This window comes from Euprymna scolopes, chromosome 18 (genome assembly GCF_053919585.1).
Source record: "Euprymna scolopes isolate OS-2025 chromosome 18, ASM5391958v1, whole genome shotgun sequence".
In the NCBI taxonomy this organism is placed as follows: domain Eukaryota; kingdom Metazoa; phylum Mollusca; class Cephalopoda; order Sepiida; family Sepiolidae; genus Euprymna; species Euprymna scolopes.
Genome location: NC_136499.1, coordinates 58,966,840 through 58,982,808, shown reverse-complemented (window position 1 = coordinate 58,982,808; position 15,969 = coordinate 58,966,840).

The following is a 15,969-nucleotide window of genomic DNA, read 5'->3' as shown; positions in this document are numbered from 1 at the left end:
AAGTGATTTCAGAATATGATTTCGACGATTGTACATGAAGATCACGAAAGGGAGTTGGACCCAGAATAGACCCTTGAGGCACGCTGGCATCGATGCTGTGTGTTACAGACCTTTGGCCAGTCAACAATTACTTTTAGAGACGTATCAGAGAGAAAGGATTTGATAGCTGAGAGGACAGTTACAGAAATTCCATAGCTAACGATTGTGTGAAACAAAACCTATGTGCAAACCCATATATTAGGAAGAAAAGTTATATACATATTTACATTCTTCAGATATACTTCAGTTGGAGATATTCCGGCAGGTGGCGTGTTGCATGTCTTACTGGAGGCAATATAGGCGTCTTGCCTACTTGGCGGCCGTTGCCGGACTCCCCGGTATTGGTGATTGATACCTTTATATATCTCACTCACCGCCTATGTTAATTAGTGGGAGAACAAAACCTCATTGAAGGCCTTTGATATATCAAGAAGTATCGTCGTAAGAATGAAGTATCGGTTGATAGATTTATGGATCATGTGCTATATCACATTTAACATGCTAGTTGTAGGACGAAATGCGTATTGCATACCTTTAAGGTGAGTTCGTGCCGGAAAAAAGTGAGGACATATATTTTTCATTGCTTCACAATTTATCAATAACTTTTATAATTAAAATCTAAAAAAAGAAAAACACAACAGTTGTCGTCTTATTCAAAAATAAAAAATACTTCAATATACTATTTATTATTTTATTTGATTATTTTTGTTATTATTAATAAATTATTGTAATTTCTAAATAATAATAATAATAATAATAATAATAATAATAATAACAAAAAAGGGGAAAACTTGAAACGGCAGAAGGCATGGAACTACCCAACCAAACACTAATTAGGGCACTAGGAGAACAAGACGACTATAAATACTTGGGAATTCTGGAAGCGGACACCATCAGAGCAAGAGAAATGAAAGAGAAAATCGGAAAGGAATATCTCAGGAGGACAAGAAAACTCCTGGAAACAAAATTATATAGTAGAAACCTAATAAAAGGTATAAATACATGGGTAGTGTCACTAGTGAGATACTCTGGACCGTTTATAGGATGGACAAAAGAAGAACTGGGACAGCTCGACCAGAAAACTAGGAAACTCATGACCATGCATAATGCACTACACGCAAAGGACGATATTGACAGACTCTACGTGAAAAGGAAACACGGCAGGAGAAAACTGATCTCTATAGAAGACTGTGTGAAGGACACACAAAAAAAAGAAAAATACATAATGCAAAACACTGAAAGGATAATTATGACAACGAGAGACACGGAGAAAACCAACAGAACAGAAAACAGAGAGACAAAAGACAAAACGAGAAAATGAAATGGGAAGAGAAACAACTCCACGGAATATTCATAAGAATGACAAAAGATGAGAATAACAAAAACACCTGGACATGGATGCGAAAAGGACATATAAACCGAGAAACTGAATCTCTAATAACTGCATCACAAGACAACCCGATAAGAACCAACCATATCAAAGCAAGGATCGATAAAACACAAGAAAACAGTAAATGCAGACTCTGTGGACAAAAAGACGAAACGATAACCCATATAGTAAGTGAATGCAGCAAACTGCCCAAAAGGATTACAAAAACAGGCATGACCACGTTGGGAGGGCGGCGCACTGGGAATTGTGCAAACGGCTGCATTTTGGACGTACAGATAAATGGTACAAGCATAAATCCGAAACAGCACTCGAAAACGAGAACCACAAAATCCTATGGGACATGGACATACATACGGACAAACCCATCCAAGCAAGAAGACCAGATTTCGTAATAATTAACAAGAAAGAAAAATCCTGTCAAATCATAGACTTTGCTGTCCCAGCTGACCACAGGGTGAGTATGAAAGAAAAAGTGAAACGAAGCAAATACACAGAGCTAGCCAGAGAGTTAAAAGGGATTTGGATGACGAAGAAAATCAAAATAGTACCGATAATAGTAGGAGCACTAGGAACAATTCCGAAAAACTTCGAAAAAAGAATGGTAGAAATTGGAATCAGAAGAATAACTGCAAAAATACAACGCCTATCGATAATAAAAACGACTGAACTATTAAGGAAAACCCTAGAATGTGGGGAATAACACAAGACAAAGAAGAAAACCCTAAAATGTGGGGAATAATACAAGACAAAGAATAGAGGGAATGAAGAACGTCGAAGCTGCATATCTACAAGTTCTACACCACCATCATGCATTCCCCCATTTTCTCATCATCGCCCCCCAATAGAAAAGTGATACCAAAGAGCCGAGAAGGGTCAAGGAGGATGGAAAACCCGAGAAGTGAGCGCTGGCCAGACCTCCGCTGGACAAACGCAAAGAGAACTGGGATCGTGAGGAGACTTAGTGCCACTCAAATTCCAGTATAAACCAATGGCCACTACCGGCGAGAAATCAATGGTAAGCGGCTGTTGCGATGACGCAAATTTATTTGCAAATGCTATCGAAGGAGGTGGAGAGAGCTGGACGTCTGGGGAGACTTGTTGTCACTCAGCTTCCAGAGAATACCACACGTCCCCAAACCGATCGTTTGCTGAATTGTGTGAAAGCTCCATGTGAGCCAATAATAATAATAATAATAATAATAATAATAATAATAATAATAATAATAATAACAATAATAACAATAATAATAATAACAACAACAATAGTAATAACAAAACCAACAACAACAACAACAACAATAACAATAATAATAATAATAATAACAATAATAATAATAACAACAACAATAGTAATAACAACAACAACAACAACAACAACAACAACAACAACAATAATAATAATAATAATAATAATAATAATAATAATAATATTAATACAAGCACCTGGGAGGAAATGCTCGACCTTGATAAGATGGTCTGTAATGAACTGAAAGAGAGGACGAAAGAGTATATATTGAATATAGAGAAATTCAAACTTGTTCAAAGATGAACAACAGAGGAAATGAAACTGCTGGATAAAAACACTCGGAAAGTCAAGTGTAAAACACTTCACCCAAATTCGGTTGTACATCACAAGGAAGAAAGGAGGAAAAGGGCTGATTGGGATTGGAGAATGCGTCGGGGGAGAGCTTAGAAGTGTGCATCACTACTTGGCTAAAAGCCATGAAGTGTTACTTGCAGCAGTGGCAAAAGAGAAAGAGATGGATAAAGAATCACTGGAACATGAGCAGAAATACAAGGAAAGAATGGTTCAGTTTGAGCAATGTACTAAGGCACAAAACCCCTAGCATACGTGAAATCTTCTGTCTTAAGGTGACTTGAAGAAAGAGACAGAACATCTTATATTTATTACACAGGAGCAAGCACTAAATGCGAATGTAATCAATAGAAACACGACGGGAAAAACTATTCTGCTAAGTGCAGGCTCTTGAAAAAAAGTCACACACTGTTAATGCGTGTTCTACACTTGCGCAAAAAGAGTACAAACCATGCAATGACAATGTATGTACAATTCTGCATTGGATTTTGCACCAGAAGTTTGGAATTCAAGTAATGGACAAATATTTCCAACATTACCTTGTAGCAGTAGTGGAAAATGAAGAAGTTAAGATTCTTGGGGATCTCATGGTTCAGTGTGACCGAGAAATAACTCACAGGAAACCGGATATTTTGGATGTGAATAAAAAGATCAACGAATGTTGTTGATGTAGTTAGCTCAGGCGACATTAACCTAGCAGACAAAAAGAATGAGAAACTACGGAACTATCAGAAACAGGGTGGATATTGCTAGGTTGTGGAACAAAAAACTTGCCAATCATCATAAGTGCGCTTGACTCAATTCCAGATGATCTTAAGAACCAGTTAAAATCTTTGGAAATCAAGTACAACATGACTGTACTCCAGAAGTCAATTCTGCTTGGCACAGCGATCATCCTACGCCAGGCACTTTCCGTCTAATTAACTCTTTGAGTATGCTCAATAGCTTTAGCGTGAAAACCCGCTCTTAAATGAACAATTAAAGCATCACAATGCAGTGAAGTTAGGACGACGACGACGACGACGACGACGACCACCACCACCACCACCACGGGCAACGTTTTGCCGGTGCTTTTATCTCTGGGTATTTTTCCAGGAATACCTGTTGCGTTTCCTTAATTGATCCAGTGCGTAGATAGGCTTCCGCAATCAATATTCTCTGCTGCAGCGAAAAGACCAAATTAAAAAAAATTTAATTTGAAGAAATTAGGAAGCTTGATCTGGAAAAAAAAACAAAACAAAAACAAACAAAAAAAACAAAAAACCAAACGATCAGAGAAAGATTAAAGAGATCGGATTACCTTAAGTAGACCACCCTGTATAATTGTAAGTTACTCCCCTGCGCTCCTATCTTCCGCCCTTTCTTTTTTTGTGTATGTCACCATAAACTTGTGCCACATCTAATAAGTGGGGATCATCAAGGATGATGGAAAGACCGAAGAAAGAAAGCACTAGCCAGACCTCCGCTGGATGAATGCAAAGAGGACTGGGACCTTGGTGAGGCTTATTGCTTTCAGTGAAGACCAATGGTTGCTGCCAATGAGAAATCAATGGTAAGCGGCTGTTGCGATAATGCAAATTCATCTGCAAAGTTTATAGAAAAAGCTGGAAAGTACTGGAAATCTTGGGAAACTTGTTGTCACCCAGACTCCAGAGAACACCACAAGTTGTTCTCAAAGAGAAATCCTTGACGATGGCCCGTGTGACTACTCCTAGTGAGTAAAATAATAATAATAATAATAATAATAATAATAATAATGAATATGAATGTAATTATGTTCTATAACTGTTTTTGCTCTCAAAGAAATATTTTTCTTCAACCTTTCTCCGTAATAAATACTTTACTAATGACAAATGACACTTGCCTCACACGGAGATCTATGCGCACCTCTACTCTTTAAACATACAAACATGTTGTACAAAACCAGAGAGAGTATTAGAAAATAAATAGCATACGGAAGTACAAACCAATCCAAGAAAGAGCATAACGTTGTCAGGGAAGCAAAACACGTTCTTCCCAGTTCTAGTCGTAACGGAGACCAAGGCAAAAGAATAGGAAATAACTCCAACTCGCTTGTTGTTTGTAGCAATAACATTTATTTCCTCATTTTCTCTTTACAGCTATAACGTCCTTCATGTGAACATCTCCTCGAGCATCCTTCACACCTCGCACGTGATCGCGAACGTTATTCACGTCTCTCACAAGATCTCGAGCGTTATTTCGTTCCGTGCTCAACATCTCTCTCGCGATCGTACTCTTTCTCTTTTTTTATAGTCTTTTTGTTTTTCTTTTTCGGTGACGTCATTTCGGATGCATTTCTATACGCGCTTCCGCGTTATGTTACAAGAGGACCGGGCGGAGCGAGGGGCAGGGAAATATATGACTGTTTATTTGTCTTCAAACCCTAAACTGGAGTGAATCACTTTTAAAAGAAAGAAAGAAAGAAAGAAAGAAAAAAGAATTAGTCTCAATTTGTTTATCGACAAAAAAAATTTTATGATTGAAAAAAAAAAAAATCCGAAAACAAAACAATATAAAGTGCGAACATTATCTGCGGTCGACTGTTGTCTGCCACAAAAGATCAGATTGCAAACATATCAGTCGTATTATGAAAACATAAATCCGTTCCAGGTAGAAGAGCGAGATGGATAAAAAAAAAAGTGCTGTACTACTAACGCCTAACAAGCCGCCTCCCTCTCCAATCAAGTCTTGGCTAACATCAAATGTCAATGAATACGTTGCAGACAAGTGCGAGGAAACGGAAAGAATAATAAATTCTTGTCAATAATTTATTTGGAGATGCGTTCAGATGATTCTTAGTGCAAGTTGAGAAAGCTTAGTTTTGCATTCGTTCTGGCCAATTTCTTTGAGACATAAAGAAAAGAAAAAAAGGTCGATGCTAACAGGGGCGACCGAAAATAACACGATGTCGTAAATCTAACGAAAATAACAACAACAATTTTCTAGTGCTGCCAGACATAATACTGTAAGTTTGCATTAAGGTTTCCATAAATAAGACTGTATAAGACCGAGCAGAAATATTGAAATTGTCGAATCGGTTTTGTCTTGTTATGCGTGTTTGTGATTCATTATAATGTAAATTCTTATATGTATATATATATATATATATATATATATATATATATATATATATATATATGCATATATATATATATATGTATATGTACATATATATGTATATATATATACACTTGTGCCCGATATTATTCATACCCCCCCTTAAAAATTGAGTTTATTAGGTGTAAATTTTTAAGAATTTATTGTTTACATCCATATTGATACATATTCTTAATAAACCTCTTCTGATCATTTTCGTCATTTTAAAATCTCGGGATACTTGTAATAAAACAAATATACAGCTATTTATAAAATCTGCAATGTTCAAAAATAATCATACCCCCTTTTTTTTCAGTATTAATCGAGTTTCTGACCGTTTGTTTCCTGTTTGATTCTTATTTTGAATGCTTTTATACAACCTTTGATTAATTTCATTTCGTTTTTTTGCATTTTTCAGTAATTAAAATGATATCAACTGAAAACCAATAAAAGAATAAAAATTATTAGAATGAGGAAGAAAAAAGAGCTTAGTAATGATCTTAGGACTAAAATTGTGAATTCACATAAGAATGGTTTAGGTTACAAGTCAATTTCCAAGAAATTTGAGGTCCCTACAGCAACAGTACAGAGCATCATCAAAAAATTCCAGAGCCACCACACAACAAACAACTTGATTGGTAGAGGAAGGAAAAGGAAACTGTCTGCTAGAGCCACCACGAATATTGTAAGAAGTGTTAATGCAAATCCAAACACCACTACTAAGGACATTTTAGAATATCTGGAATCTTCTGGCATAAAAATATCAAGGCAAACATTGCAAAGGACTCTGCATGAAAATGGTCTGAAAGGAAGAAGACCAAGAAGGACTCCATTGCACACCGGAAAACACCTTGCAGCACGTCTAAAGTTTGCTAGGACCCATGTGAATTCTCCAGAGTCCGTTTCCTCAAGTATTTTGTGGACTGACGAAACAAAAATTGAATTGTTTGGCCATATGGATGCTTCTTACGGTTGGAGGAAGAAAGGAGAAGCTTACGACCCAAAGAACACCATACCCACGGTGAAACATGGTGGTGGTAGCCTAATGTTTTGGGGCTCCTTTTCGGCTAGTGGTCCAGGTAGTTTGGTCAAGATAGATGGAACCATGAAGAAGGAGCAATATTTGGAGCTACTCCAGAAAAACATTAGACAGGATGCGGAGAAGCTCCATTTAGGACCAAACTGGGTCCTTCAACAGGATAATGATCCAAAACGTACTGCCAAAATAGTCAAGAAATGGTTTGAGGATAATCAAATTAATGTTTTGGAATGGCCTAGCCAGAGTCCCGCCCTGAACCCTATCGAAAACCTCTGGCACATATTGAAAACTGAGGTTACAAAGCGGAAACCTAGAAATTTGAGGGATTTGGAGAACTACTGCATTGAAGAATGGTCAAAAATCAGTGTTGATGCTTGTAAAAACCTTGTTGATAAATATCCAAAACGGTTACAGGCAGTTATTAAGAATATGGGCATGCTATTGACTATTAGTAAGAGGGGTATGATTAAATTTGAACTAGTGTCATTATTGTTTTTCTTTGTATAATGTTTCAAACTTGAATAATTTATTTATTTGTTGAGTTTAAATTAAATGCTTATGCTTGATTTATTGTTTGAAATCCCTTTAATATTGTCTACCTTCTGGTTTGAGCAATATTCTTATAGAAATCTCAAAGATCCGAGGGGTATGAATAATATCGGGCACAAGTGTATGTACATATATATATGTATATATGTGTATATATATGCATATATATATGTATATATATGCATATATATATATGTATATATATATGTATATATATATGTGTATATATATGTGCATATATATGCATATATATGTGTATATATATGTATATATATATGTATATGTATGTATATATATGTATATATATATGAATATATATATATGTATATATATGTATATATGATGATTGCAACGTCTTGTCAGACGAGTGCCACTCCCTCAGACACTGAAAGTTCATGAGCCCGAAAAATGACATATAGTCCTGTCAGCGAATTCACATGCTCAAGCAGACATGACACAAAAGACGGTCATTGTTATGCATACACATATATATACGCACACACACATAGATATGTACACATATCACACACATATATACATTCGTACATACACAATACACAATACGCACACATACATATACATACACACACATGCAAACATAAACAAGACGGTCATTGATATACATACATATAAATATATACATGCATACATACATACATGTCTATAAGCATACGCTCATGTATACCCATATACATACACAATGCATAAACCACAAACATACATATACATACCCACATTCATACATACACATATACATACATATACATCCACATATGCAAATACATACACACATATACTTACACATACATATACGTACACATATGCACATATATATACATACACTTAGCTACATATGTATACACATATATATATATGGATATATGCATACACATATATATATGCATACACACATATATATATATATATATGGATATATGCATTCATACACATACACACATACATGCACACATACACATACATATACATACACACCTGCATACATACACATACATGCATATACACACATACATGCATACAAACATTTATAAATGTATATATGTACACACACAAACATATATACACATAGACACATATACAGACATATACACATAGATATAAATGAGATCTATTATATCGAAACGGTCCTCAAATCGTTGCAAGATATGACTGGATTTACATAAAGAATAATAACAAAAATATAATTGGCTCTCTTTGTTTGAGCGCTATCAACGACCTTTGTTGAAATTCAATTACTTTTCGTTTTTGGATATCTCTTTACCTGGAATGTGTGTATATATATATATATATATATATATATATATATATATATATATATATATATATATATATATATATATATTTATACTTCAATGAATTTTTGCTTTTTGTGTAATTATATTCAGATTAAAACACTATTTTGTATTCATATTTATTTGCTTTCCAACAAAACAAAAATGTGACACAGGGTCGTTTTAATGGTGGTGGTGGTGGTGGTGGGGGAGATCAGCTCTCATAAAAAGGGCAAAAAGGGACACTCTGGTAGGGAGCAAAAATAATAATTGTCTCAGTATAGAGGGTTTCCTCTCTATTGACTATGGAGAAATTAACTTAAGTGTAGCGATAGAACAGATACGACACTTTTATCCCGACCCGAAGGCGAAGAACTTTTTCCTTTTTTTTTGTTTTGTTTACTTGCCTCATTACGAGGGAAGAGTTAGACGCAAGTTCGGTTTTTAATGTGGGGAAACCATTTTCCTCCAAAATGGGGCATTCTGGTTACGAACAAAAACAACAAAAAAAAAATGTATCAATCGAAAAACAAAAAGCGGAAAAAAACAGCGAACGTGAACAATTTTTCGATATTTGTCGTCCGAAGGGCCGCCTTTAAAACGATACCGATCTCGTGAAAGTTTTTGCGAGACATAAAAACATTCTTACATACATTTACCCAGCCTTTTGATCTTTATATTATAGACTAGCCCGGGTATTTGGAGGTCTGTGTTGAGCAAAAATAAATAAACAAAAAAACAAAAACAAAAAAACAAAACAAAATGGTAGTAACATACATACACACAAACATACATGCATACAAACATACATACATTTAAGCAGACAGGTGAAATATATATTATAGACTAGCCTGGGTGCCTGAGGTTGACCGGGTGTTTGGCGGTGTATGTTGAGCATACATATACACATATATTTAAACAGACAGGCGAGATTTATATTATAGATTACGTGCAATTATATTCATGCAGATTTTCGACATGATTTATACTTCCGTAATATTTGCGTAAAAAAGGGTATAGTAAACTAAAACCTTTTTCTATACATATTATGTATGTGTATATATATTTGTTTAAAAATTTGTTTACCAAACTCCTCTGTCAGTACTATATATATATATATATATATATATATATATATAGAGAGAGAGAGAGAGAGAGAGGGAGAGAGAGAGAAAGAGAGAGAGAGAGAGAGAGAGAAACGAGCTGATTACAGACATACAGACACAAAATCACCATTATTATAAAAGATTGTTTCACTTACTGCAAACAATCTCATCATCATCAAACAATCAAACAAAGAAACCATCAAGCATTGCACTTATGTATTGAACTTCAGTGTTGAACTTATAGACAGTATGTGCGTTTGAGCAGATGGAAGGTCGCTAAACAGCTGAAGATAACGGATCTCTGACTAAATGAACAGGCGGATAAGTAGCAGAAACGTTGATTAATGCTTTTCACGATTCTGATGATTTGCATCTATCTTCTCGTAATCCTTTCGACGCTTTCAAATTTACCTACACACAAAATGTCTGTCTTAGTCGTAAAGCTATAATCACTAAGAGAAAACATTAGAAACTGTGTTCAACTATCGTAAGCTATCCACAAAATATATATGTAAACCATGAGCTGGAATATATATATATATATATATATATATATATATATATATGTGTGTGTGTGTATATATATATGTATATATATATATATATATATACAATAATGGGTCTTTTTGACATTTGTTTCTCTATTTTATATTTAACTCTATCACCATTTTTTTCTCCTTTTTTTCTTCCCTGATCTTTCTTATTTATATTTATATCTCGGCAGTAGAGTGAAAAGCATATCTTATTTTTCTTTTATTAATATTATTGGAATTTTTTCCTTTTTTTCTTTGTACACATTCTTGTGAATTTTTCCATGGATTTCTGCCTTTGGATTATTATGGACCATCTTCTTCCAATTACGGGACTCCTTGGATTTTACTTGTGCAAATGGAAATTCAATTAACTTTCTTGAAGTTTTATATTTGGATTTTACCGTCACCGCATTATTTATCTTCCACCAGACTATCCATTCATGTGTAATCACCTTTTTCTTCACTATATTCCCTCTGCTTAACTTATTTTGTGTTCAAGTAAGATCTTTGACTTACTTGTTGTTTCATCAAATACTTTTGCATGCAAAATCCGATCCCGCATTTTGCTAATTCCTACCCTCTGATAAGAAGGAAAGTATTTCTTCGAAACTCCGCGGATTAAGGACTATGCATTTATCTAGTGCTTCCTTTTCAGATTAAATATGTTTTTAACTCATTTCAAAGTGTGTTTTTAACATGTTTTATTAACTGTTTGATCGTATATATATATATATATATATATATATATATATATATATATATGTGTGTGTGTGTGTGTGTGTGTGTGTGTGTGTTACTGTGGACATTTTATTTCCTTAAAGTATATACCAATCCTTATTTAAGAAGCTCAATGTAATTACAGAGCAATATAGTGAATACATGACAAAAGACTATATCCCAAAGTTCATGAAATCGACCATCTATAATGTATTCCTTTAATTCAGTTGACATTTACAATTTTTGACAATAATGTTTCGTAGCGCAAAATCAATCATTTAATTATTATATCAATCAGTGAATCTATTTTTCCCTTAACTTATATATATATATATATATATATATATATATATATATATATATATATATATATATATATATATAAGTGTGCGTGTGTCGGTGTCTGTAAAGTTGTACACCATTACAGACTTAGACCCAACACGTTGTAGCAGAGTACATCACAATGAACATAGGGCAAGTAATAACTCGACTTTCTTTTTTATTTCCGAGTACTTACCCGAAAAAAAAAAAACATGATCGTGGACATTCTCTCTGATTTCTGTTCTCTCGAATGTTATTCTCTTGAACGCGCTTTCGAACGTTATCCACGTCTCTAACGTGATCATCACTTCGCACACGACTCGGCATATATTGATATATATCAATATATATATATATATATGCTTCATACGTATCTAATACGTATTTTATTTTATTCAAACTCAGTCAGCACTTCTATCAAGGGAAAACACTCCTAACGTGAATACGGCTTGACCAACGTTCCGTTCCGTCATTTGAAAATACTAGTATGAAAAACAACAAACGGATTTCTACTTACTGATTCTTTGCTCAAATAACAAAAGAAAAAAAAAGAAAGAAATGCTGAGGATGAAGTTTAACCACGAAATATACTTATAAATTTCGAACAAAAATAAATATCTGTTTATTTTCGTAATAATGCGTTGTTTCGGCTTCAAACTTATCTAATACGTATTTTATCCAAACTCAGTCAGCATTTCTATCAAGGAACACACACACACACACACACACACACACGCACACACACACACACACACACACACACACACACACACACACACACACACACACACACACACACACACATATACACACACACACATATAGTGTGTAGATATATATGTATATATATCTGCATATGTATGTATATGTATGTATATATGAATGTATATGTATATATATGTGTATGCACGTATATATTTATGTATTTATGTAGAAATCAATAAAGAAAGAAAGTGACGATATAAAACTATATATTAATATATATAGATTTATTCATTTATTCAATAAGGGTAATAAATAAATTGGGGTGCAGTCTAAGTTAGAACTCTTTATATCATGATGTTTCGAAGCCTGATGCGTCTCATCAGAAGAGGAGAGAAAATGCTAGGTAATATAATAAAGATGTGACGTATAGCGATATTTACATTAGGAGTTAAATAATACATTGAGGCTGTTTGGGGGAATTAAACTGATCTCTGTGATATAGGCGGAGTACAGCTTGATGCACCTACGAGATTTCTATTCAGAAGGTCAGCATCTCCATCATAATAGACAACCTTACAGAGTTTGTGACCGCGTCATGTCTGAGAATGCCTTTATCATGAGGTCATTATGCATGAAATATTTCAGTGTATGCCTCAACTTTATTTTGAAGTACAGAGATCATCATGGCATTTTATCAAGAATTGAAAGACTGTCTTTCAAGAATACCAAAAGATAATAAAATTTTGTTACTTAGTGACATAATGCACTTCTCTAATAATATTGTTCTCTCCCAGTTATGCACAGAGTTTGAAATAGCAGTGTGTAACACCTCCTAATAACAAAATCTTATCCACAAAGCAACATGGACACACTCTAAATCCAAGCATTGTCACATTCTGGACTATATCATCATACAGATACGTTATCTTCAGGATATGTGTACAGTTCGTGCGAAGATCAATCAGAAAAAAAGTGAGGCTCAGTGGTGTTAAAATACCAAAACACATAAATGTATACAAGATGAAAGGTATGGAAGTGCGTGAGAATCTAAAGAACTTATTCAATGACACCATATTTGACGGAACATGGGATCAGTTCATATTAAACTTCTTAGTTCACCTGACTACAAAAAGGCTTGAAATGCTCTGAAGAAAGCAGAAGGTAAACCGTAGTGCAAACTTCGTCAGATGAAGAATAATTGATGGGCTGAGTTTTCCACCAAATTCAAAAGGATTTTGATCATAAAGATGCGGAAACTTTCTATAGCAAAGTCCGACAAGCATATGGATCGCAATCTTCATCTATATTAAAATCTAAAGATGCCTCTGTTTTTTATCAAGGATACAAGCGGCATTGTAGTGAGAAGAAAAGAGCATTTTACAGAATTATTTGATAATCCATCTGTTATAGATGAAGTAGCGATTTAAAGTTTGCCCCAACAAAATATTATTGTGGAAATAATGGTGGAACCCAGCCTACATGAGATAATATTCACTGCATGCAGTAACCTTGCTGTTTTAACATCATTTGCAACCACGGCTCTCTAAATTGTAGTGTTATGGTAATCTCGGGAAGACAAGCAAAGACGGTAATTTCCCGACGGTGTGTATCTCCATCTTGTGACTTAAACGCCCCCCCCCCAATACCCACCTGAACATTTCTACGACTCGCTGCGGTACATACAGCGCATGCCCTTCCCAAATGGTCATCCATATGGTGCTAGCCTGGCTCCTTGTTGCTTGACTCCGGTGATGTGCCGAGAACCGGTGTCTCAATATGATTGTGACGTATATAAATATATACAACACAAAATGCACTATCAAGGAAATTAATGCTGGAAAAGTACCAGGTTTGGATAGGATATCAGTAGAGTGGTTGATCTTTGTCGGGGAAAACATTTCCACCGCGGTGCATATCCTCATTCCTGCCGTATGGAATGTTAGTAATGACGCTTAAGATCGGGTAGATGCAATAATGCTACCACTTTATAAAGGGAGGGAACAGAAGTTTAAATGTAACGACTATATATATAAATGTAACGACTATATATATAAATGTAACGACTATATATAGAAATATCGCACTGCTTGAAGCTGTGGGTAAGATGCTAACAAGATTTAATCTACAAACTTAAAACTTTAAATATAATGGAATTCGGATCTGTAAATCAAATTCGATTCGACCTTTAGTCGGTCAAAATAGCTGTAAGCGGTGAACAGAGAAAACAAAATGGAACTTGGCAAGCGTGAGTCGACTTAAAATGCTTGTGTACGCATGCGGCAATATACATTTATATGTTAAAGTCGGAACATTTTTATTTTTTTCTTATCCATCTGACGATAGAACAAACGGAAATGACTAAAGTCGAAGGGTTATATGATTATGTTTCGATTCTAGCTGAAGGCATGCAGGTCATATTGTTTTTCACTTTTGAAATCACTATTATATATACTATCACTACTATATTCAATATAATAATCAATACAGAATTAGCTCTATAATAAATAATGAATCTGCATTAACTAAAAGATCATATTGAAGCATATTTTATGACTGAGAAACACCAGACGGCCAGCTAGTGTGTATATATATATATATATATATATATATATATATATATATATATATATATATATATATATATATATATGTGTGTGTGTGTGTGTGTGTGTGTGTGTGTGTGGAATCCGTCAGTCGAAACGCGGTATTAAGATGTTGCCTGTTTGCATCCTTTTGTGTGACTGTAGAGACCAATTCTTGACATACGAAGGTTGTTATGCAATTTGCCGCTTCGTCCGGCTGTTCCGCCTGTACACTTGCTCTTCTCCTAGCTCTCTTTGCAGCATTTTCAACATGGAGGGTCCTCTCGCTGATGATAATCCCCTGGCGTATCATTTTCCTCCAGGCAGTTCTGTCAGCTGCAGAGGCTTCCCATGTATTCCTGTCCACCGAGAGAGCCTTCATGTCACGCTTGCAGGCTCTCTCGGTGGACAGGAATATATATATATATATATATATATATATATATATATATATATATATGAGCAAACAGTTAATAAAATATGTTAAAAAACACTTTGAAATGAGTTAAAAACATATTTAATCTGAAAAGGAAACACTAGATAAATGCATAGTCCTTAATCCGCGGAGTTTCGAAGAAATACTCTCCTTCTCATCAGAGGGTAGGAATTAGCAAAATGCGGGATCGGATTTTGCATGCAAAAGTATTTGATGAAACAACAAGTAAGTCAAAGATCTTACTTGAAAACAAAATAAGTTAAGCAAAGGGAATATGGTAAAGAAAAAGGTGATTACATATGAATGGATAGTCTGGTGGAAAATAAAAAATCCAGTGACGGTAAAATTCAAATATAAAACTTCAAGAAAGTTAAAAGAATTTCCATTTGTACAAGTAAAATCCAAGAAAATCCCGTAATTGGAAGAAGATGGTCCATAATAATCCAAAGGCAGAAATCCATGGAATAATTCACAAACATGTGTACAAGGAAAAAAATAATATTAATAAAAGAAAAATAAGATGTGCTTTTCACTCTACTTCCGAGACAT